Source organism: Schistocerca americana, chromosome 1 (genome assembly GCF_021461395.2).
Source record: "Schistocerca americana isolate TAMUIC-IGC-003095 chromosome 1, iqSchAmer2.1, whole genome shotgun sequence".
In the NCBI taxonomy this organism is placed as follows: domain Eukaryota; kingdom Metazoa; phylum Arthropoda; class Insecta; order Orthoptera; family Acrididae; genus Schistocerca; species Schistocerca americana.
Window position 1 is genome coordinate 520,451,447 of NC_060119.1, and position 26,134 is coordinate 520,477,580.

Consider the following 26,134-nt stretch of genomic DNA (forward strand, 5'->3'; position numbering starts at 1 on the left):
AGCGAATATTATCTTTGATGCCCTTTCACCCTAAAGTTGAATTCCACTCCCGAATCTTCCTTTTATTTCCGTGATTGATTCTTCGATCTGTAATTTGAGCAGTAGGGGTGAAAGAGTACATCCCCTTCTTACAGCCTTTTTAAACCGAGCACTTTGTTCTTGGTATTCCATTCAATATCTTACTGAAAGCCGGCCGCTGTGACCGAGCGGTTCTAGGCGCTTCAGTCCGGAACCGCGTTGCTGCTACGGTCGCAGGTTCGAATCCTGCCTCGGGCATGGATGTATGTGATGTCCTTAGGTCAGTTAGTTTTAACTAGTTCTAAGTCGTCGGCAAACCTCAAAGTTTTTATTTCTGCTCCATGGATTTTAATTCCTATTCCGAATTTTTTCTTTTGTTTCCTTTACTGATTGCTCAATATACAGATTGAATAACATCGGGGATAAGCTACAATCCTGTCTCACTCCCTTTCCAACTACTGCTTCCCTTTGATGCCCCCCGACTCTCATAACTGCCATCTGATTTCTTTTCAAATTGTAAATAGCCTTTCGCTCCCTGTATTTGACGCCTGCCACCTTCAGAATTTGAAAGAGAGTACCGCAATCAACATTGTCAAAAGCTTAAGAATCAAATGGCTCTGAACACTATGGGACTTAACATCTTCCTACATTGTGTAGCGAGCAACACTTTTGTTTTAATGGTTGTCACACCAACTCGCTTATTGTATTCATAACACTCTCTCTCCCATTTCGCGACAATGAAAAACGAATTACTCTTTTTTTAACTTTTTCGAAGTAGGCTGTAAATCGTATAATCCGCAGCAACACTCCACAATAAGACTGACAATTTTAGTATATTTGTTGCGTCCTTGAAGTCTGAGGGTTTTTCACCTGTGCCGGCCGTTGTGGCCAAGCGGTTCTAGGCGCTTCAGTCCGGAACCGCGTAGCTACTACGGTCGCAGGTTCGAATCCTGCCTCGGGCATGGATGTGTGTGATGTCCTTAGGTTAGTTAGGTTTAAGTAGTTCTAAGTCTAGGGGACTGATGACCCGAGATGTTAAGTCCCATAGTGTTTAGAGCCATTTGAAACATCTTACTGAAATACAAGGGATGAAAGGTAGCAACACCACCGTAACATGAAGGATGTGCGTCAAATGGCACATATTCTGTCTGTAACCGATAACGGAAGGTTGTGCGATAGGCCAGTTCAAGCGCCCTAACAATATGCTTAGGAAACATTGGATCAGGACAAGTGGCATATAGTTGGCGCCCACAACAATGTTTACAGGAACTGCATGAGGCGTATTTTGCTGCAGCATTGCCATATTATACGGCGGCGAGACGGGTGAAAGTGTTTCGGGGGGCAACTTGACAAATGAGCTCCTTTCCATTCTGTTAGATGTGGATCGCTGATGGAAAGCGCGTGAGTCCAACAAAACATTGCTCCACATTTGGCACGATATTATTTTCCACAAAACTGCAGCGCATCGGGTACCACACGCAATGGCCGACGTTCAACAGTGGCATCTTTATTCACTTGGTACGAACAAGGCATGAAAGAGGCAATCCACTGAATGGAAACTTCCTGGTTCTCCTCGACATACAACATGCATCGTGAACCAGTTAGTACCACGGTGATGGTCATTGTGCCTTACCATATCCATGGGTTAACCCTGCATCACATTGTACCGCAGGGGAAACTGTCACTGCACCCTACTACTATAATGTCCGCCCCTGGTAGCTGAGTGGACAGTTCGGAGCTAGCGACCGTGCGAAGCGGAGGTCCGATACTTCCGCCTGTGCGGCGTGTGCGAGTGTTTGTTTACTTGTGGACTTAGTCTGCGCGCGGGCTAGTAACAACGATCACGTGATGACTGGGTGTTGTGTGCTGTCCTTAGGTTAGTTAGGTTTAAGTAGTTCTAAGTTATAGGGGACTGATGACCATAGATGTTAAGTCCCATAGTGCTCAGAGCCATTTGAACTTTGAACAACGATCATGGCGAACAAGTACAGGAAAACTACATTACGATTCAATTTCTGCAAAGACTACGAACGACCAAAGGCTTTAACAGTGGAACGATTCATTCGCGAGGAAGTCAAGATACCGCCAAACGATGTTGTCGGAATTCACCTGTCCATCATTAGTCCCACGGTGTATGTTAAGATGGTAAATGACGAGGCGTGTGAGAGAATTCTACAGGCGACAAAAGCAGGTCTCCGATTTTGCCATAGTGACGAGAATGTCGGCACTGTAACTGTAGAACATGCTGGTCTGGGTGTACGGACAATACGTGTTTTTGAGCTGCCATTTGAGCTCCCGGCTGACGAAGTTATCGAGGCTTTTAAGCCATACGCCACGGTACATGATCACACGGCAGATCGCTGGATACAATTTGCCACGTACCCCGTTCTTAACGGAGTGCGACAGATCACTATTGATCTTGCGAAGCATGTACCGTCCTATCTGACAATTGGTGGTTGTCGGCCGGTGGTGATTTACGATGGTCAACCACGTACATGTTCTGGCTGTGGCCAGGAGGGACACCTCAGGTCGAACTATATGCAACGGCTGATTACGCAACTGCCTTCAGATGTGCGGGAGCCGTCGCCGGCGATGACAGTACTACCGATCACCTATGCCAAAGCCCTCATTGCGTCCGCTGATGACCGAAAGGACACAGGCCCGGTGGAAGATCAAGATGGCACTCTCCGAAACCTTGTAGCAGACGTCGGGATGACAGAGGATGCTGCTCCATCGAGCATACAATCTACGGCGACAACATCAGATGAGACCGACCTCCCACCAAGCACACCGATAGTACACGAAGCAGTTCCAGCCACTACGGATGCTGTTCCGTCTGGAACGCACTCTGTGACGACAACATCAGATTCGACCGAACTCCCGCCAAGTACAACGATGGGACTCGAAACACTTCCAGTTCTTACGGATGCTTTTCTGTCGGGCAGCCGTGATTCCCTACAATCTGAGGACACAGAAGGAAGATCATGAAAACAACGTTCCCCGAAAAGGAGGAAACGGCGGTGTTGCACGATATCTCCTCGGGATGACTCCCCTTGCCCCGATGACGATGTGCCTGTGGACCAAGACGACACAACAGCCTCTACGAAACAGGATGAAGCAATGGAAACTGTTCGATCAGACCCACAGCGGTCTGTCACAATGACGGTACCGGGCCGTGGTGATGCTGAAGAGGAATCACAGCCAGTTGGCTCTCCAGACGCAGATGCTGTGGCTATGGACACGAATATATCACTGCCTGAAAAGATGTGGTATGACGATATTGAGGAGGCGCCGGACGTCATAGAGAGGCAGTCGGCACTCACGAAGACGGCCTAATAATTGCTGAAGGTGAAGGGAGAGGGGCGAGAGAACGTCTTCTAACTAAGCCCCCAGCGCCGATGCAGGGAGATGTTGTTGCGCGTCGACAGAGTGGGATTCAACGCCATACAACCGTATTGCGACATTAAATATAAATGACGTGCGTTCACCGGCCAAAATACACCTACTGAAGGAACCGATTTGGGCATCTGATGTGGATATTGCTTTGCTGCAGGAAGTCCACATAGCTGCACTCCCATACATCGCAGGCTACCAATCCTATTCGTCACATGGAGATCACAATGGGAGTGGGGTGGCAGTTTACGTGCGAGATGGCTTCCCAGTGGAAAACGTGTGTTATCTTCCGTCGGCCAGGGGAACGGCTTTCAAGACGTTTGGGACACGCATCATCAATCTTTATGCACTATCGGGAAATAATCGGTGGCGGGAAAGGGCGCGATTTTATGCAGAAGACATTGCCCCACTTTTCCATGGACGTTATGAATGTGTAATAATTGGTGGAGATTTCAACTGTGTTCTCAGCCAGAAAGACCAATGGCTGCAAGCAAACTTCAGCCAGGAGTTGCGAATCGTTGTCAACGACCTTGTACTTAGTGACACGTGGGAATTACGACATGGAGATGCACCGGGATACACCTATGTGACAAGTCATTCGGCGAGCAGATTAGATCGCATTTATATCTCACGAGCTCATGCAAATGATGTCCAGGACGCGGAACGCTGGCCATTGGCATTTTCCGATCACAGCGCTTGCATCTCTCGGTGCTTCTTCCCCGTAGAGAGGTGTGGAACAGTAAGGTCCCGTGTAAACTAAACATTCAACATCTACGTGATCCAGAATGCCGTCAAGGGATCCTTGAGACATGGACGATGTGCGAGCGAAGGGTTGGAAGGTATGCGACGATGCTTGATTGGTTGCTGACTTGTGCTAAACCGGCGCTAAACCGGCGCTTCGCCGTACGTTCATCTCATATATCTGGGCAGAATGGCGCCGCCGTACGACCGACTTTTATTTTGCAGCACTGCGCGACCTGGATGATGGTCCGCCGGGACAGGACATCTGGATCGAATGCAAAAGGATAAATGCTTAACTAGTGGCTTTAGCTCAGAAACATCTTCATGGAACCATGGTGCGCGCCAGATGTCACGATACGATAAGGCACGAGATTCCTCCCATGCACCACGTCGTGAATGAACGAAAGCACCGACGACGCGTTTTGGTACGGGAATTAATTACCCGCGAAGACCGAAGAGTGACGCGTCAAGCGTACATTGTCTCTGCGTTCGTCGACCATTACCAACACATCTATCGGGAGGAAGCAGCCCCTGTCGATGACCTCGACCGTATAGCCACGTACGTCTCCCGTACACTGCCGGTGGAAGCCGCGGGAACCTTACTGGAAGCCATTAGCTGTGAGGAAGTACATGATGCGATCGCACAAGGTGCGTGGAATCGGTCCCCACTCATCGATGGGCTTCCTGCTGAATTTTATCTAGAATTTCGCAACTAAATGGCACCGCGATGGACGGAAATGTACAACGAGATGTTAAATTCCGATGCGCCTATTCCACCGGCTTTTATGGAAGGCCTCTTGGTGCCAGTACATAAACCGAAGCCAGAAATTGCGGTCACACATTATCGCCCCATCACCCTGCTTAATGCCGACTATAAGATCTTTGCACGGTTGCTAGCGTCCCGATGTCGTATGTTAATTCGTAGCGTTTTCTCTCCAGAACAGACGACACTGAGTGGATCGGTGAATGTGCAAACAGCTACTGGCGAATGCCGTGATGTGATAGCGCTGGCGGAGGAGTGCCGGCTTAAAGCGGCGATGGTGGCGGTTGATTTTGACAGTGTTTTTGATAAGGTGCGCCACAACTATCTGTACGCTGTACTGGAACAAATGGGATTTCCAGACCGTTTTACTGGTCTCATTAGAAGGATTTATGGGGGCGCACAATCCTTGGTACAGGTTAATGGGCGTATAGCAGGGCCCATTCGAATTCGACTATCCATTCGCCAGGGCTGCCCTCTTTCGATGCTGCTGTTCGCGATGGCGTTGGAACCATTAATTGGGAGGCTAACAAATTCTCTTTCTGGGATGGAACTACGGGGCTACACCTTCAAATGTCGTGCCTATGCGGACGACCTCCTGCTGCTCGTTCGTTCTGAGGAAGAGGTGAAGACGGTCCTTGAACTGTTGTTGGACCACAGTGTGACGGCGGGTAGTGCAGTGAACATGAACAAATCGGCGGCAATGCCGGTTGGAAGGGGCCTTACGCTGGAAGAAATCATTCCGTTTCCTTATGTGCAACGATTCCGCTATCTCGGCATAGACTTTACCTCATGTGTAAAACATACTGCGGTAGTTAACTACCGACGTATTTTACAGACAACACATACCATGGTCCGACAACATCTCCTACGGCGCCTTGATCCTTTGCACCGAGTCGAGTATCTGAACACTTACGTGGTTTCTCGAATGGTGCATATTTCGCAGATCCTGCCCCTCACTCACGCTCGGACGTCGACTTCAATCAGCACTAGGCTGTTTTGTGATGATTGGATCGCCCCTCAAGGTGCGATACGCAACGCTCACGCTCCCTACGGACAAGGGAGGACTTGGACTTACGAATTTTCACTGCCGAGCGATGGCGTCCCTTCTAGCCACGATGTACAAGCAATGGCGTAGCGGGCGTGATTCCCTTACATCCCGCCTACTAGATTTCCTGGTTCCACCGTCCCTCACACCTCTGGTGGCTGTGGGCAACATTACGCCACATTTTGCGCATGTATCAACATTTATCGTGGAACTTGGTTATATCTGAGACGAGCTTCCGCGCACGAGACCGCCATGCGAGAAGGATTTTTAAGTTTGGCTGCTACGACGGATGAATCGTAATGTCATTGAACTCAAACACCCCAGGTTGCATTGGCCGAAGATTTGGAGACATGTGCACCAAAAATTCCTTCCTACCCTCGTTCGGGCACTGTGGTTCTCTGTCGCCTGTGGCAAGTTCAACACCAACCAACAGCTCCATGCAATTGGACTAGTGGACACTCCACTGTGCCCGAAATGTAGCCAAGTGGATGACGACCATCACCGCTTAACTTGTATCGCTGTGGGGGACGTCTGGCTCCTAGGAAGACAGATGGTGGCCCGCTACCTCCGTGTGACCCCGCAACATATTACACCTGCTTCCTTCTTACATGCGGAGAGTGACTACTTTCCGGCGACTAAATCACAGTCGATCATCCGGGTCAAAGGTTGGACGAACGCGTACCTCTATGGGGATGCTGCCAAGTCGCGACTTGACTTTTGCAGCAAGCCCACAATGAGGTTCATAGATGGTCACACTATCGGAAAACCTTTGCCAACTATCATCAGGCAGTCTTCCTCGACCCCTCACGCAGTTGGGATGTGCCGGGTGCAGTCGGCGTGCACATTTGACAGCTGATAATGAACCTCACGCTTCTCTCACCATTCAATATGTAATACCATGAAATGATTTACATGTTTCTTTTAACAGAGTGACCCTTATTGAAAATAAATAAATAAATAAAACAACATCCCTGTTCCTTTAAATTTGTAAAGAAAAAAGTGGTCAGCGCGACGGAATGTCATAACTAACGGCCCGGGTTCGATTCCCGGCTGGGTCGGGGATTTTCTCTGCTGAGGGACTGGGTGTTGTGTTGTCCTTATCATCATCATTTCATCCCCATAGACACACAAGCCACCGAAGTGGCGTCAACTCGAAACACTTGCACCAGGCGAACGGTCTACCCGGCGGGAGGCTCTAGCCACACGACATTTCCATTTTACTACCACAATTACTCGCAACATCACCTTCATCCCGCACAGAGAAGAAAGTGACGGTGCTTCGTGGCAGTGCATCCCATCATCTTTCATGATATTGCACGATGCCACACGGCGATCCCTGTACAGGAGCTCCTGTTTGTATATGTGATTGGGTGATACTGGAATATCCACCGTATCTAGACGATACGAGGCCGTGCGATTACGACCTGTTCACCAAACTGAAGCAAAATCTTCGTGGCGTGCGCTACAACACAAGAGAAGACATCATCCATGACATTCGTTGTGAGACATCGACAGAAACGGACATTCTGCCGATGTACGACGCCTTTCATCTGTGTGGGGGACGGTGAATGAGATGCGGGGGGTGTACTGAGAGCATGTAGTATGGTGAACCTTTCTCAGTAAAGTCTGGTATGAATTATGATAGAGTTACCACTACTTTTTATCCAACCCATTTGTATTCATACATCAAATTAAAAGACGATTCTGGCTAACAACATCGGTAGGAGGTGGAATGTCAAGAGTATGTCATTCGTGTTGTGAGCTTCATCTTGCGCTCTCTCGTATGTGGCAGGTGTTTCCCGCGTTGCAGCGCTCCCGGGTCGGCGGCAGCTAGTTAGGGGCGGATTAAAGCCGCGCATTCTTCTTCGTTAGCGGCGGCCGGCGCCACCTAACAGGGCGGAGAGCAGAGCCCGCTCCATCTTCCCCACCCACGCGGCGGCCACTCTGCAGTCCGACCTCTCGTTCGGTTCCGTTAGCTGACGGTGGGCTGCACCTGTCGACATGAGCGGACCCACTGTGCCCATTTTTGCACCAGTGCAAACTGATGGAATGATATTTACGGTGACAGCAGCTGTCAATTCAGTTCCTCTCACTTCCAACATTTTTCATGCCCAGCTCTTTGTTTTAAGCTTATTTACCCATTACCATCCGTGCTCAAGCATTACAGATGCTTGAGAATTTTATAGGAAAGAGATCGTGTAAAACATACTGCGGTAGTTAACTACCAACGTATTTTACAGACAACACATACCATGGTCCGACAACATCTCCTACGGCGCCTTGATCCTTTGCAGCGAGTCGAGTATCTGAACACTTACGTGGTTTCTCGAATGGTGCATATTTCGCAGATGCTGCCCCTCACTCACGCTCGGACGTCGACTTCAATCAGCACTAGGCTGTTTTGTGATGATTGGATCGCTCCTCAAGGTGCGATACGCAACGCTCACGCTCCCTACGGACAAGGGAGGACTCGGACTTACGAATTTTCACTGCCGAGCGACGGCGCTCCTTCTAGCCACGATGTACAAGCAATGGCGTAGCGGGCGTGATTCCCTTACATCCCGCTACTAGATTTCCTGGTTCCACCGTCCTTCACACCTCTGGTGGCTGTGGGCAACATTACGCCACATTTTGCGCATGTATCAAGATTTATCGTGGAACTTAGTTATATCAGAGACGCGCTTCCGCGCACGAGACTGCCATGCGCGAAGGATTTTTAAGTTTGGCTGCTACGACGGATGAATCGTAATGTCATTGAACTCAAACACCCCAGGTTGCATTGGCCGAAGATTTGGAGACATGTGCACCAAAAATTCCTTCCTACCTTCGTTCGGGCACTGTGGTTCTCTGTCGCCGGTGGCAAGTTCAACACCAACCAACGGCTCCATGCAATTGGGCTAGTGGACACTCCACTGTGCCCGAAATGTCGCCAAGTGGATGAAATCCGACTTATACACTTACGTCTAACGTGAAAAATTACTAATTATAAGACGAAAGCACTATCTACATCTACAGTTACAGTAAAATGAGGTGCCAAAAGTCATGGGATACTTCCTAATATCGTGTCGGACCTCCTGTTTCCCAGCATCTCGACGTGGTATGGACTCAACAAGTCTTTGGAAGTCTCCTGTACAAACATTGAGCCATGTCCAACAAATGTTCGATGAGATTCATGTCGGGTGATCTGGGTGGCCAAATAATTCGCTCGAACTGTCCAGAATATTCTTCAAACCAATGACGAACAGTTGTAGTCCGGGGACATGGCGCATTGTTATCCATAAAAATGAAGTCCGTGAGTGGCTGCAAATGATCTTCAGGTTGTTGTTGTTGTGGTCTTCAGTCCGGAGCCTGGTTTGATGCAGCTCTCACTGCTGCTCTATCCTGTGCAAGCCTGTCTCCATGAAGCCGAACATGATCTTTTCCAGTCAGTGGTCGGTTCAATTGGACCAGAGGGCCCAGTCCATTCAGTGTAAACACAGCCCACTCCGTTATGGAGCCACGACCAGCGCCGAGCGAGGTGGCGCAGTGCTTAGCACACTGGACTCGCATTCGGGTGGACGACGGTTCAATCCCGTCTCCGGTCATGGTGATTTAGGTTTTTCGTGATTTCCCTAAATCGCTTCAGGCAAATGCCGTGATGGTACCTTTGGAAGGGAACGACCGACTTCCTTCCCCATCCTTCCGTAATCCAATGAGACCGATGACCTCGCTGTTTGATCTCTTCCCCAAACAACCCAACCCCAATCCCCCCCCCCCCCCCCACCAGCTGGCACCATTGCTTATAGATAACTTCGGTCCACAGGTTTGTGGAATCTGTGCCACACTCGAACCCTACCATCATCTCTTACTAACTAAGATTTGGATTTATCAGACCAGGCCGCGGTTTTCCTGTCGTCTAGGGTCCAACCGATACGGTCACGAGCCCAGGATAGGCGCTGCAGGCAATGTCACGATGTTAGCAAAGACAGTCGTGTTAGTGGTCTGTTGCCATAGCCCATCAACGCCATATTTACCCGCAGTGTCCTGACGATACGGTTGTCGTACGTCCCACTTTGATTTTTGCGGCTATTTCAGGCAGCGTTGCTTGGCTGTTTGCACTGACAAATCCATGCAAACGCCGCTGCTATCGCGTCGTTAAGTGAGGGCTGTCGGCCTCTGCGTTATCAGTGGTGAATGGAAGTGCCTGAAAATGGTATTTTCGGCGCACTATTGTTGCTGTGGACTTCAGAATATTGAATTCCCTAATGATTTCCAAAATGGATCGTCCCATGCGTCTACCTCCTACTACCATTCAGCGTTCAGTGTCTGTTAATTCCCGTTGTTCGGCCATAATCACGCCGGACAGCTTTTCACATGAACCAGCCGAGTACATACGACAGCTCCGCCAATGCACTGCTCTTTTATACATTGTGTACGAGATACAACCGCCATCTGTGCATATGCATATCGCTATTTGGTGACTTTTGCCACTTCGGTGTATTTATCTAATTAGCTTCTGTGCTCAAGCATTGCAAAAGTTAGAGAATTTTCTGGAAAAGAGATGGTTTCATAGTGCCCTAACAGATACGCTTACAAATCCAGAGCCGCGAGGGATTAGCCGAGCGATCTGGGGCGCTGCAGTCATGGACTGTGCGGCTGGTCCCGGCGGGATTCAAGTCCTCCCTTGGGCATGGGTGTGTATGTTTGTCCTTAGGATAATTTAGGTTAACTAGTGTGTAAGCTTAGGGACTGATGACCTTAGCAATTAAGTCCCATAAGATTTCACACACATTTGAACATTTTTTTTTACAAGTCCCGACACATAAACTGCTGTTTAAGGTGAAAAATTACTAATCTGATTGTAAGACGGAAACATTGTCTACACCTGATTATTATCACTCTGAAAGTCACTCGTAAGTGGCATACTATTCCACTATCGTTCTACTTCTAAATAGCAAATCAGAAAAGTGAACAGCGTAATTTCTTGCGCAGTCTCATTTCTCTTATTTCCCGCGATGATGATTTCTGTCTATGTAGGTGGGAATCAATAAAATATTTTGACATTTGAAGCAGAATGTTGGTGACTGAAATTTCGTGAAAATATCTTACCGCAGCGAGCAACACTCTTGTTTTAACAATTGTCACACCAACTTGCTTATTATATTCGTAACACTCTCTCCTCCATTTCGCGACAATGCAAAACGAGTTTCTTTTTTAACTTTTTCGAAGTAGTCTGTAAATCCTGTAATGCTCAGCAATACTCCACAAGAAGACAGACAATCTTAGTAGATTTGTTGAGTCTTTTAAGTGTTCTGTCAATATAAAACAGTCTGTTGTTTGCCTTTCCTGCAAAATTTTCTGTGTGATGTGTCTGTTTAGGTCGTTCCTAACTGTAATCCCTCGACGTTTAGTAGTTCAGAGTCAAGCGAAACTTGTTTCACCATGTTGAAGTCTGAATCATAATAACGGGCTGATAGCCCGATGGCCTTCTTTTTCTGTGACGTCGGTCTTCTGACTGGTTTGATGTGACCTGCCACGACTTCCTGTCTTGTGCCGACCTCTTTTATCCTCTGCAACTCCCTCTAGTAGCATAGAATTTGTTCCCTCATGTAACGCATGGCCTATCATTTTCCCCCTGCTTGTTGTCACTATTTTCCAGGTGCTCCTTTCTTCGCGTATTCTGCGATTCTGTTCTTTTTCGGTTTTTCCCTGCTCGACTTGTAAAACGTTTCTTCTTAGATTATGAAACAGCTCCGCGCTGCAGGGTGCCCGACGCTGCGTCGCCAGCACAGTCAGTACATTTTATTTAGAACTCTTTTAATTTCCCTCGCCAAGCGAATTCCCATGCGCACAAAAAATAAGCGTTGTGACTGGAAAACCAGATGGTGACGTTAGAAGACGTCCTGTGGGCACCTGTAATTTTTGGCGGCAAGTCACTCTATTGGGTGGGGGGAATGAGTTTGCCGTCTCATGGCGGGCATATCTTTATACGACTGACGAAGAGAGAGTCTGCTGTGTGGTAGTTGGTAGAGTGCATTTTCTGTGGTGCTCCACGTGGAGCGTAATTTGGGGGAGTAGTTTTGTTAGAGAAACAGCAGCGGTCGCCCAGTGTGCGACCATTGTACCGGAATCCATTGCTGTAGTCCTTCGAGGGCCGTACGAGTCGAACACCTGCAGATTTTCGGCGGCGAACACGGGACTGTTCACGAGAGGCACCTGTGTACAGTGAGCATCTTTGCAGCCCGACACGTTAGGTATTTTCCAGGTGTTCTATCACTCTGCGCAGCGTCTTTTTTCCACTTGCAGCAGCAGCTGTTTACTTAATGCATGCACCGTACTCTTAGTGTCTAGTGGTTCACACTGACTATTGCTCACTATGGAAACAATCAGATAGCATTAATGCAAAGGAAGGCGTCGTGGAGAGATTTTCGCCTCTAATTGCAAACTTGGTCAACCTCGTTAGTACTTATATGATTTTAATGTACAGGTCTTTGAACTCCACATATTATTTTTCTTGTTTTTGCATTTGAATTTCAAATTACATCCACAATTTATTCAATCCCATTGTCAAGATGAATAATTTACTATACCTTGGTCATTTAACAAATTTTGGTCTTTTTCGTGGGATATTAGATGTTATACACTGTTTTATTACAAGTTCGGCAACATAGGATTCAGTTCTAGGACCACACACTTTGTTAATTCACGTTTGTATAGCCTGTTGTGCACAGATTATGGTAGTCTTTCTTAAGGATGGTTGTGGGTCGAGGATCATTCCCGGGTACAAATTAATCACACGTAATTCACGCGTTACCACACTACTGTGCAAATTGTTGCTACTTGGTGTCGCCACATCATTTTTGACCCCTCCCTCTTCTTCTCTCCATCAAGACATTAACGATTCCTGATGCCTCAGGATGTGTCGCAACTACCTATCCCTTCTCTTATTCGACTTACATTAGAAATCTCTTTTCTCCACAATCAGATACAGCACCTCTTCACTAGTCACTCAATCAACCCACCTGATCTTCAGGATTTGTCCGTAATCCCACATTTCGAAGTGCATCTATTCTACTCTTGTATGTACTGTGTATCGCGCACGTTTCACTTTCATAAAAAGTGCTCTCCAGGCCAATACTCACAAAAAACTTTCTAACACTTAAAATTACATTCAATGTTTACAGTTTTTTCTTTTTCGTGAACGTATGTTTTTTCTAATGCCTGTTCTGTACTTTGGGCATCAACAGTTATTTTGCTGCCGTAACATTACAACTTCTCTACTACTTTTACTGTCTCATTTCCTAATCTAATATTCCAATCACCACTTGATTTAATTCGAGTGTATTTCACTAGCCTTGTTTTACTGTTGATGATATTCACCTTATTCATTCTGTACATGGCACTATCCACTTCTTTTGTAGGTAACATTTCTCAAAACAGCAAACTTTCTGAAGTCACATAAACTGAAAGTACACTCCTGGAAATGGAAAAAAGAACACATTGACACCGGTGTGTCAGACCCACCATACTTGCTCCGGACACTGCGAGAGGGCTGTACAAGCAATGATCACACGCACGGCACAGCGGACACACCAGGAACCGCGGTGATGGCCGTCGAATGGCGCTAGCTGCGCAGCATTTGTGCACCACCGCCGTCAGTGTCAGCCAGTTTGCCGTGGCATACGGAGCTCCATCGCAGTCTTTAACACTGGTAGCATGTCGCGACAGCGTGGACGTGAACCGTACGTGCAGTTGACGGACTTTGAGCGAGGGCGTATAGTGGGCATGCGGGAGGCCGGGTGGACGTACCGCCGAATTGCTCAACACGTGGGGCGTGAGGTCTCCACAGCACATCGATGTTGTCGCCAGTGGTCGGCGGAAGGTGCACGTGCCCGTCGACCTGGGACCGGACCGCAGCGACGCACGGATGCACGCCAAGACCGTAGGATCCTACGCAGTGCCGTAGGGGACCGCACCGCCACTTCCCAGCAAATTAGGGACACTGTTGCTCCTGGGGTATCGGCGAGGACCATTCGCAACCGTCTCCATGAAGCTGGGCTACGGTCCCGCACACCGTTAGGCCGTCTTCCGCTCACGCCCCAACATCGTGCAGCCCGCCTCCAGTGGTGTCGCGACAGGCGTGAATGGAGGGACGAATGGAGACGTGTCGTCTTCAGCGATGAGAGTCGCTTCTGCCTTGGTGCCAATGATGGTCGTATGCGTGTTTGGCGCCGTGCAGGTGAGCGCCACAATCAGGACTGCATACGACCGAGGCACACAGGGCCAACACCCGGCATCATGGTGTGGGGAGCGATCTCCTACACTGGCCGTACACCACTGGTGATCGTCGAGGGGACACTGAATAGAGCACGGTACATTCAAACCGTCATCGAACCCATCGTTCTACCATTCCTAGACAGGCAAGGGAACTTGCTGTTCCAACAGGACAATGCACGTCCGCATGTATCCCGTGCCACCCAACGTGCTCTAGAAGGTGTAAGTCAACTACCCTGGCCAGCAAGATCTCCGGATCTGTCCCCCATTGAGCATGTTTGGGACTGGATGAAGCGTCGTCTCACGCGGTCTGCACGTCCAGCACGAACGCTGGTCCAACTGAGGCGCCAGGTGGAAATGGCATGGCAAGCCGTTCCACAGGACTACATCCAGCATCTCTACGATCGTCTCCATGGGAGAATAGCAGCCTGCATTGCTGCGAAAGGTGGATATACACTGTACTAGTGCCGACATTGTGCATGCTCTGTTGCCTGTGTCTATGTGCCTGTGGTTCTGTCAGTGTGATCATGTGATGTATCTGACCCCAGGAATGTGTCAATAAAGTTTCCCCTTCCTGGGACAATGAATTCACGGTGTTCTTATTTCAATTTCCAGGAGTGTAGCTTTCTACACAAATAATAAACTATAGTTGAAATTGGGTCAACTTTAAACAAATATGTGAGATGAATTCTTAGGTTCAGGAATATACAAAAATACATCTAAAACTCGCTCAAGCTGTTGTATACGACAGACCAGTAGGAATTTTCATGCTAACTACACTGAACATACCAAATGTGACGCATATAACCGATTTACAAATTCATCCACAGCAATGCACATGAAAAATGCTAGATACCCATTCACAAATCCTCATCTCTCTTTTCATCTTCACTTTTCATGGCATTGTCGTCAAGTTTCTTTCCTTTATGTAGCCCCTTTGTATATTCCTTTCACATTCCAGCCACCCACTCTTTGACTGGTGTTGGTAGCTTGTTATCTGAGCTCTTAACGTTTATATAGCTACTCGTCTTTTTTCCAAAGGCTTGTTTAATTTTCCCATAATTGCCAGCGATATTTCCTATAGTCGTGAACATATCTACACATTTGCATTTCACCTGTAGCCTTTGCCATTTTGCACTTTGTGTTAATCTCTTGTTTTATTCTTCTGTGTTCTATTTTGCCACTTTTATTTGTTACATTTTTACATTTCGTCCTTTCATCAGTTAAACTTGTCTGTTGACTGCCACTGGGATTTGTTGATTTCTTATTCTTCTTATTGTTCTTCTACTCCTTTCACCATTTAGTCTCTCAAATCTGTCCAGTCATCTTGTATTTTGTTTCCTTCACAAATTTCAGTCGATCGTTGTCTAATGTTCCTTTTGAAACTCTGAACAACCTTTGGTTAGTTCACGTTTCTCAGGTCCCATCTCTGTAATTTCCTAGCTTTCTGCAATTTCTTTCTTTTTATCGTTATTCTGCATTCCATAACTAATAAATTATGATCAGAGTCAATATCAGCAAATATTTGCAGTTTAAAATCTGGATTCTAAATCTCTGCCTTACCATTACGCAATTATTTTAAACCTTCCAAGATTTCCATGTCTCTAACGTATATGTAACATTCTTTCATGATTCGTAAGGCAAGGACTGATTGTCAAATGTAATGGAAATATAATCATTTTAAAATACACCATCTAATTGCCTAATTTCATTGTAGCATGCTCATAATATTGTGGACTACAGATCTGAATTTGTGGTAGGTTATTCGAAACTGACCATACTGGCAAGGCAGTTGGCATCCTCAGCCACGTAGTGTAGTAGTGATAGCAGGGATTACTGTCGTGGTAAGGTGAGTGACTGACATGAGCTGTGTGCTGCTATTTGGTATTAATGAACATAACAGACACCCTACTCAACTTTCAGTTCTTAATCCACTTTACATCAATATGGTTAACAGGATTGATCGTTCCAGCAAAACCACTCTTAATGCTAGAAAAGGCATTTACAAGTTAACATGCCATTTATAAGTTAACATGTCAGAGAAAGGTGAGAGGATGACACTTAGTAAAATCACAGCAGCTTTTCGCGCCGACGAAACTTTTACCAAGCATTCAAACAACTAAAATCATCAATAACTGGTTAAAAGTGGTGAAGAAAGAACAGGCTAGGGGCAGGTGAGTACTCATAGGTGTCAGAGATCACCTGCTAATGCTCAGACTCTTAGAAAATAGTATTTTTGCGTTTAATATTTTCTCCTTAGGAAATTGTGTAGAGGAAAAATGCCGTCGGTGTTCAGGGGTCATCAGTCCCCTAGACTTAGAACTACTTAAACCTAACTAACCTGCGGACATCACACACATCCATGCCCGAGGCAGGATTCGAACCTGCGACCGTAGCAGTCGCGTGGTTCCTGACTGAAGCGCCTAGAACCGCTCGGCTACCACGGGCGGCTGTTCAGGGATTGTTAAACTGAAGTTGTGGAGAGATTTGTTAAGGGCTGAGTGATCTGGATGTGAGACGGAAAAGGCTAAAAGCTTCAAGTGTCGCCACTGCAACAGGACCACCATTGTGCTAATCTTCCTACCTTCAGTCTGATGTCGAGGAAACAACAGTTAACAGTCGCTTTAAATTGATATTTATGGTAATGTTGTAAATGTCGAAATTAATAGACAGATGTTCAAAATGGCCAATGTTATTCAGTTTGACAAACGGCCAAGTAAAACGTAGGCGTTCTATGGGAGCGGGCTCAATGGAAACAGCAAAATGTTTACATTATACGACTTGTGTTGGAAAGACCGGCAGCAGTCACTATTTGTGCTAGAGCAACTGAACACAGAGCGGTCGTTGTTGCAGATATGCAATTCCGTCACTTTTCATTTTTGTTCATCTTCAATTCGCTAACCTTCTTCTTTCAGACGATGTCCCTTTCGCTGCAGTGGAAGCGTTGGTTGTGGACTCGCCGGATCTGGATATGGACATATGGCTGCACTGATGAATTGTGAAGGGGTTCCTCAACTACTGGTTCTTGTCAGTAAAGAGTGCATAACGATTGAAAAGGGATGCATTATCATTACTAATCACCTTGTGATGTTGTCATATACACTTACACTGCACTTTGCGCTTCATTACACGGTTACATTCCCGTCTGCAACTAGAGGCAGATTACCCAGAAGACATATCGCATACATATGTGATCTCTCAAGCACGGCCGCGCGGGATTAGCCGAGCGGTCTTAGGCGCTGCTGTCATGGACTGTGCGGCTGATACCGGCGGAGGTTCGAGTCCTCCCTCGGGCATGAGTGTGTGTGTTTGTCCTTAGGTTAATTTAAGTTAAGTAGTGTGTAAGCTTAGGGACTGATGACTTTAGCAATTAAGTCCCATAAGATTTCACTCACATTTGAACTCACAAGCACGGATTGTAAATATGCAATATGAACCATAAACCTGATGGTACTTACTTAAAAAGCAACTTCCGATATTGAATACAGAGACCACTGATCGGTCTTTAATGCACTAAATTCAATAATTATAGTAATCAGCAGGAACTACAAATGAGACATGCCCATTCCTGGTGGCCTCTTTCCTATCATTGTCCTTCCAGCTTTTTGCGACACTGGTTAGCGATCTCCTGCTTTTTCCCTCGGCCAATCAGCGCCGCCGAAATTTTGTTTGGCAGTATATATTTCTACCTAGCTCCACGAATGGCGTGCTCCTATGAGACAGACGTCAAGCCAAGGCACAGAACTTCCGCAATAAGTTGGCAACAAGTTGCTCAACATTATGAAACAATACGCACTCATTATTTGACGTACACTGATCAGCCCAAACATTGAGACCACTGCCTACCGCAACGGTCACGTGATGTGGTAAAAAAAGTGTGTAAGTGGAGCAGACACGGATGGGGGATCACCCTAGCGAAGGTATGGGCTGTAAAATGGGAAATCCATTGAGGTAATCGACTTTGATAAAGGGCAGATTATTATTACACAGAGCCTGTGAACGAGTATCTCGAAAATGATTAAACGGTCGAATGTTCACGTGCCAGTGTCGTGAGTATCTACGGAAAGAGACAGACGGATACTGAGATTACCATTACGCGCTAAATAATTGGACGTCCACGACTCTGCACAGAAAGTGCGATTTGCAGGCTTTTCTGCTCTGTAAAGTAGGACAGATGTTCTCTGCCGAAAGACCACAGTGGTGGTGCACGCACTAAAGTTCAGCAGTTGACCACTGCTACGCGCTCACACGTTGACCCAACGACATCGTGAATTACGACGGCATGGCGGTTCGATCAATGAAAACATGTCGGCTCTTCGGGTGAATCACATTTTTGCTACACCAGGTCGATGATCGTCTGCACAAACGCCGTCATCGAGGTGAATGGCGGATCGAAACGTGCAGCGCGTCGCGGGTGTAGGCTGATGAACCAATATTATGCCACGGGAGACATTCTCCTGCGCTTGTGTGGGACCCATGGTAGTAATCGAAGACACGCTGACAGCTGCGAACCGCCTGCATCCCCTCATGCTTGATTTCTTCCCCGACGGCGATGTCATCTTTTAACAGTATAATTGCACGTGTCTCGGAGACGGAACTGTGCTGCTGTTGTCCGAGGAGCATTACAGTGAACTCATGGTGATGTCTCGGCGACCGAATTCGCCTGATGTAAATCGTACGGAACCCATCCGGGTCGCTATCGGGTGCCACCAACGTGTACGCCGATCAGCGGCTCGTTATTTACGCGAATTAAATGAAATTTATGTAGACATCTAATTCCACATTCCTCCACAAACCTACTAAGAAACTGTCGGATCCCTGATACGCAGAATCAGTGATATACAAACGAACTACTAAGCAGGTGGTCATAACGTTTTGGCTCATCAATGCAAATGCTACATCTTGTGAATAGAATCTTACTGAAATACACGTGAAGAGATTAGGGGAAATCACAGAAGACATGTCAGAATAATTTACCCAACGATAAAAGTGTTTGTGTTTTTACGAAAGAAATGCTTCGGAGTTAATCTGCATTGTAGGAATCTAGTGAGGAATGACTCTTAACCGTAGAACGAACCGCTAGACCGTTAAAAGGCTAGCTGCTTGTCCTACAGGGCAGGTGGCTTATACTTCGCCATTTCCAAGTGTGGCCCTGCGTCTCTAACTGCGCGTAAAACTTTATAATCTATTGCAGGCGGCGCTGGGGAGGGGAGGCACAGAATTACGTCGCTAATGCAGGATAACAGGGTACTGAAAAAGTAATTAAATTTACACGCCAAAGAAGGGATTACCTGCGGTCTGCGGGAGACTCGGACAAAGTTGGGAGGAATTAATTTCACTGCCAAGCCGCAGTTTTATTCGCCGTGCCGCTAGGTACACACGCGGAGCACGGGAACAAGGTACCGCCGCACACAGGGACAAAGCGGAGGCTGTGTGGTCTACAGCGGCTAGGGCGTTTTAACGTCCCTCATGTAAGGACACTTTTCTCTCTCCGCAGTCTTCTTTTAATCCCCTGGCAGTGGCATATTTCAGTATGCGGGAATGGCAACTGGCAGAACGCTCCGTCCGATGGAAGGCTTTTGCTGCAATACAGGACAGTTTTTAAGTTGGCTGGCAAAGGCAAACGGCCGAGATGAAATATTATGTACATTTCTTGTAAAAATATGACAGATACTTTGTTTAAATGTAACTGGACTCTCCTAGAAGACGTTCGGTTCAAGGAACATATAATAATCGACAACAATGAAGTAATAGCTAATGGCATGCTTTCGGGTGTTCTGCCTAGTTGGTGATTCAGTTTGCATGCACAATATTTCGACGAGAGTCCCAGTAGTAGATCAGACAGCCGGCAAGATCTTAATAGAGAGCTGGAACCCAAGCCTTGTTTAAAATAGAAGCTCCGTCCCAGTTTGACAGGTTTTCCGACATCTATATTTCGATAAAGCTATTCGTTACGATGTCACATAGCTTGAAAACGCTGAGCGAATGTGTATTTTAAAGGGCATAGCTGTAACGGTGCTCAAAGCTCAACGGTGGAAGTATTGTATTGTGCCGGCCGCGGTGGCCTAGCGGTTCTAGGTGCGCAGTCCGGAACCGCGCGACTGCTACGGTCGCAGGTTCGAATCCTGTTAGAACTACTTAAACCTAAGTAACCTAAGGACATCACAGATGCCGGCCGAAGTGGCCGTGCGGTTAAAGGCGCTGCAGTCTGAAACCGCAAGACCGCTACGGTCGCAGGTTCGAATCCTGCCTCGGGCATGGATGTTTGTGATGTCCTTAGGTTAGTTAGGTTTAACTAGTTCTAAGTTCTAGGGGACTAATGACCTCAGCAGTTGAGTCCCATAGTGCTCAGAGCCATTTGAACCATTTGACATCACACACATCCATGCCCGTGGCCGGATTCGAACCTGCGACCGTAGCGGTCGTGCGGTTCCAGACTGAAGCTCCTAGAACCGCTCGGCCACTGATGAGATTTAAACTCGATTGTAAGAAATTACAGGGGACTGAAAATTTGTTGCACAACATATCTTGAGGTGCTGAATTAAACGGGTAAATCCAATTTTCTAAATAAGTATTTTTTCAAACATCTGAATTTTTGAGTTTTGTGTGCTATCTGAGTTTTGAAAAAAAAATTATTAGCTTTTCAAAACCGTAGGTGTAGTTAGTTGTTGGTTATCATGTATTCACGACAAAAGCCTGAGCCAAAATGTTTAAAATGAGGAGTAACATTTTTTCGTAATGAGCTATCCTGATTTATATATATATGAAAAGTGTAGATAAATCATAAAAATTTTGTTCCTATAAGAAGTGACAAGAATCTGACGTAAAACAGAATTACTACGACATTATACAATGTTTGGTTAGTATGAAGGAAAAATAAACAAAAGACGACTTGTTAGTTTGAAAATTGTATTCTTTATTCTCAATTTACATATTACATCACTTGCGGACCGTAAATGTGTGAATAATATGCAGTTACATCAAAACAGTTGGACACCGTAGGTTCCACCATCACGCTCGAAAATAGCTTCTTCTCTCTGATGTTTTTCACAAACTTCGTATTTTTTCGAAATTTTCACTTCAGTTTGTTGCACTGCTACCTTGTCCTTTTTTTCTGATGCTTGTTCTGTTCGATAAGCATTTTTGAATCCTAATTGTGCCATTATTTCTGAAATAACTCTGTGAGAGCCAACGTTATAGTCATAAATACTGACAGAAGCCGCTACTTTTACTCTCAATGCAGAAACATAAGCCTCTTTGGGACACCTATTCCACGTAACTCTGTGTAAACTCTCATTAGCATTTTGTGTTAGACATCGAGCACATTGCGTTAGTAGTGATTCATCAGTCAAGCGAATATAAAGAGGAAGTATTTAAAAAAATGGCTCAAATGGCTCTGAGCACTATGGGCCTTAACATCTGAGGTCATCAGTCCCTTAGAACTTAGAACTACTTAAACCTAAGTAGCTAAGGACATCACACACATCCATGTCCGAGCCAGGATTCGAACCTGCGATAGTAGCATTCGCGCGGTTCCGGACTGAAGCGCCTAGAACCGCTCAGCCACCAAGGCTGGCGAAGTATTTCATCTCAACACAATTGATTTATTAGTGTTTTTGTATTAGAAGCATGAGATCCAGGCTCAGTTTCTTTTGCCAATGCTGACTGATAAAAACATGATGGGTCTCCTTTCGGTTAGTGAGAATGTTGAGGATTTTTGTCAGTAAAAGCGCTATAATTGTTGATGCATATTGCATACTCTGTAAATAATAAATTACATGACGCTATTGTTGTTGTAAAAAGTCTCTCATATCGAGAAGTATATTTATACGTACCTTTATAACATCTTTATTTGTATGTATTGCTTTTTTTGGAATATTCTACAAATGTTTTTATCCTAGCGACCTTCAGCTGTCCATAGCCTTTCCAACTAACGTAACGTCTCTGCTTCGTTCTTCCTTCACACTTTGTGCTATACCTGCATAGATCCTGCAAATATTATGATTTGTAAATGTCCACCATCCGAATTCTGCGATACAAATATTGAAAATAAAATAGTTGTGAAGTCGATACGTGTACACATGAACGTATATACAACAGATTTTTTGTAGATATTCTCATCTTTGCGCAACCTGATTCACACATTCCTCCTTTTGTGCCTCATGAGCGCCTCCATAAGGTAACAGTGAGGTAACAGTATTAAAAGGTCTTGGACCACAATCTGAAAGCATTTTGGTACAGCATTTCCGTATATCGAATCCATAACTTTGGAATCGTTTCAATATATTTTCAGCGATCGTAGGTACCATTGCACCAAAGGATCTCGAATGGCTTATGGAACATTGATTGGCGTCCCTTTCCAATCAAAACTGAAATTCCAGCGAATCTTCACCTAACTGAGTTTCTGTAGCCAGGTAAATTTAACAAAACTTCGTTGTTGTTGTTGTGGTCTTCAGTCCTGAGACTGGCTTGATGCTGCTCTCCATGCTAATCTATCCTGTGCAAGCTCCTTCATCTCCCAGTACCTACTGCAACCTACATCCTTCTGAATCTGCTTAGTGTACTCATCTCTTGGTCTGCCTCTACGATTTTTACCCACCACGCTGCCCTCCAATGCTAAATTTGTGATCGCTTGATGCCTCAGAACATGTCCTACCAACCGATCCCTTCTTCTGGTCAAGCTGTGCCACAACATCTCTTCTCCCCAATTCTATTCAATACCTCCTCATTAGTTACGTGATCTATCCACCTAATCTTCAACATTCTTCTGTAGCACCAAATTTCGAAAGCTTCTATTCTCTTTTTGTCCAAACTATTTATCGTCCATGTTTCACTTCCATACATGGCTACACTCCATACAAATACTTTCAGAAACGACTTCCTGACACTTAAATCTATACTCCATGTTAACAAATTTCTATTCTTCAGAAACGCTTTCCTTGCCATTGCCAGTCTACATTTTATATCCTCTCTACTTCGACCATCATTAGTTATTTTGCTCCCCAAATAGCAAAACTCCTTTACTACTTTAAGTGTCTCATTTCCTAATCTAATTCCCTCAGCATCACCCGACTTAATTCGACTACATTCCATTATCCTCGTTTTGCTTTTGTTGATATTCATCCTATATCCTCCCTTCAAGACACTGTCCATTCCTTTCAACTGCTCTTCCAAGTCCTTTGCTGTCTCTGACGGAATTACAATGTCATCGGCGAACCTCAAAGTTTTTATTTCTTCTACCTGGATTTTAATACCTACTGCAAATTTTTCTTTTGTTTCCTTTATTGCTTGCTCAATATACAGATTGAATAACATCGAGGAGAGGCTACAACCCTGTCTCACTCCCTTCCCAACCACCGCCTCCCTTTGATGTCCCTCGACTCTTATAACTGCCATCTGATTTCTGTAAAAATTGTAAATAGCCTTTCGCTCCCTGTATTTTACCCCTGCCACCTTTAGAATTTGAAAGAGAATATTTCAGTCAACATTGTTAAAAGCTTTCTATATGTCTACAATTGCTAGAAACGTACATCATACTCACCAGATGGTAGAGTTTTGTCAGGACTGGCTCTCCCAAGGCCGTCAGTAGTTCTAATGGAATGTTGTCTACTCCCGGGGCCTTGTTTTGACTCAGGTCTTTCAGTGCTCTGTCAAACTCTTCACGCAGTATCGTATCTCCCATTTCATCTTCATCTACCTTCTCTTCCATTACCATAATATTGTCCTCAAGTACATCTCCCTTGTATAGACCCTCTATATACTCCTTCCACCTTTGTGCTTTCCCTTCTTTGCTTAGAACTGGGTTTCCATCTGAGCTCTAGATATTCATACAAGTTGTTCTCTTTTCTCCAAAGGTCTCTTTAATTTTCCTGTAGGCAGTATCTATCTTACCCCTATTGAGAGAAGCCTCTATATCCTTACATTTGTCCTCTAGCCATGCCTGCTTAGCCATTTTGCACTTCCTGTCGATCTCATTTTTGAGATGTTTGTATTCCTTTTTGCCTGCTTCATTTACTGCGTTTTTATATTTTCTCTTTTCATCAATTAAATTCAATATTTCTTCTGTTACCAAAGGATTTCTACTAACCCTCGTCTTTTTACCTACTTGATCCTCTGCTGCCTTCACTACTTCATCCCTCAGATCTGCCTATTCTTCTTCTACTGTACTTCTTTCCCCCATTCCTGTCAATTGTTCCCTTATGCTCTCCCTGAATGTACAACCTCTAGTTTAGCCAGTTTATCCTGGTCCCATCTCCTTAAATTCCCACCTTTTTGCAGTTTCTTCAGTTTCAATCTGCAGGTCATAACCAATAGATTGTGGTCAGAATCCACATCTGCCCCTGGAAATGTCTTACAGTTTAAAACCTGGTTCCTAAATCTCTGTCTTACCATTATATAATCTATCTGATACCTTCTAATATCTCCAGGATTCTTCCATGTATACAACCTTCTTTTATGATTCTTGAACCAAGTGTTAGCTATGATTAAGTTATGCTCAGTGCAAAATTCTACCAGACGGCTCCCTCTTTCATTTCTTACCCACAATCCATATTCACTTACTATGTTTCCTTCTCTCCCTTTTACTACTCTCGAATTCCAGTCACCCATGACTATTAAATTTTCGTCTCCGTTCACTACTTGAATGATTTCTTTTATCTCATCATACGTTTCTTCAATTTCTCCGTCATCTGCAGAGCTTAGTGTCTATAGTGGCCACAATAATACGTTCACTATGCTGTTTCTAGTAGCTTACCCGCACTCCTATTTTTTTATTCATTATTAAACCTACTCCTGCATTACCCCTATTTGATTTTGTATTTATGAGCCTGTATTCACCTGACCAAAACTCTTGTTCCTCCTGCCACCGAACTTCACTAAATCCCACTATATCTAACTTTAACCTATCCATTTCACTTTTTAAATTTTCTAACCTACCTGCCCGATTAAGGGATTTGACATTCCACGCTTCGACCCGTAGAACACCAGTTTTCTTTCTCCTGATAACTTCGTTACAATATAAAAATCAACAATATATAACGCTGCCAGAACCAACTTTTAATCGAAAACCTCTGGTTCCCCATGAACCATCGTACCTCTTGCCTAAATCTATTTTGTCATCTGAACTTTGCAGTATTATATTATTGTTGGGAATAATCACTAACCTCACCTCATTATCAATAAGCTCGTTAGTGGAATAATCCAGATTTTCTTTTTCTTCATGATCATGTTGAATAAGCTCGTTCTCAAAATACAATTCTGAATCTTCTTCAGAGTCACTGTCAATAATCTCGCAATCCATTTCTTACCCTTTATACGTACTTTTTACTATTACCCGAAATTAATCGAAAATTACTCTCATAGATTTATTAACAGCAATTTTTATGCGTTGCACATGTTCTTGAAAAGTATCGGAGGAGAAAGAGTGTATATTCGTAATCATCGAGAACCACTGAAAGCTTGAATATCCTCGTCCTACATATATAAATGCGAAGTACAGTCGCGTGTTTTGTAAATGCGAAGTACAGTCGCCTGTTTACATCAGAAGGAGCTCTGCTTGTATTTTGTTTGGATCATCGTCTCGACGTATAAATATGTGATTTGGAATATTCATTTCCAGTCAATTCGCAATAAGAACATTTTAGCGTGATTCTATGCGAAAACCTCCAGCACATTGTACCTAACTCAAAATTCAAGGTACTTCGGTCGCAATTAGCGCAGTTCGGTTATGGTAATAATGATGATAAGTGAAAAACCAAGTAGATTATACTCAGATTGATCTATCTTTCCCTCAGTGTTTTTTCGTCTCTGATAGTGCCACCATTGTGTTCTCAACGCTATTCCTAGCAATATTGTCAAATTTCGTTTGAATGCGTATGTTTTTCTCATACAATACATTTTCATTGACACTTTCACTACTGTTG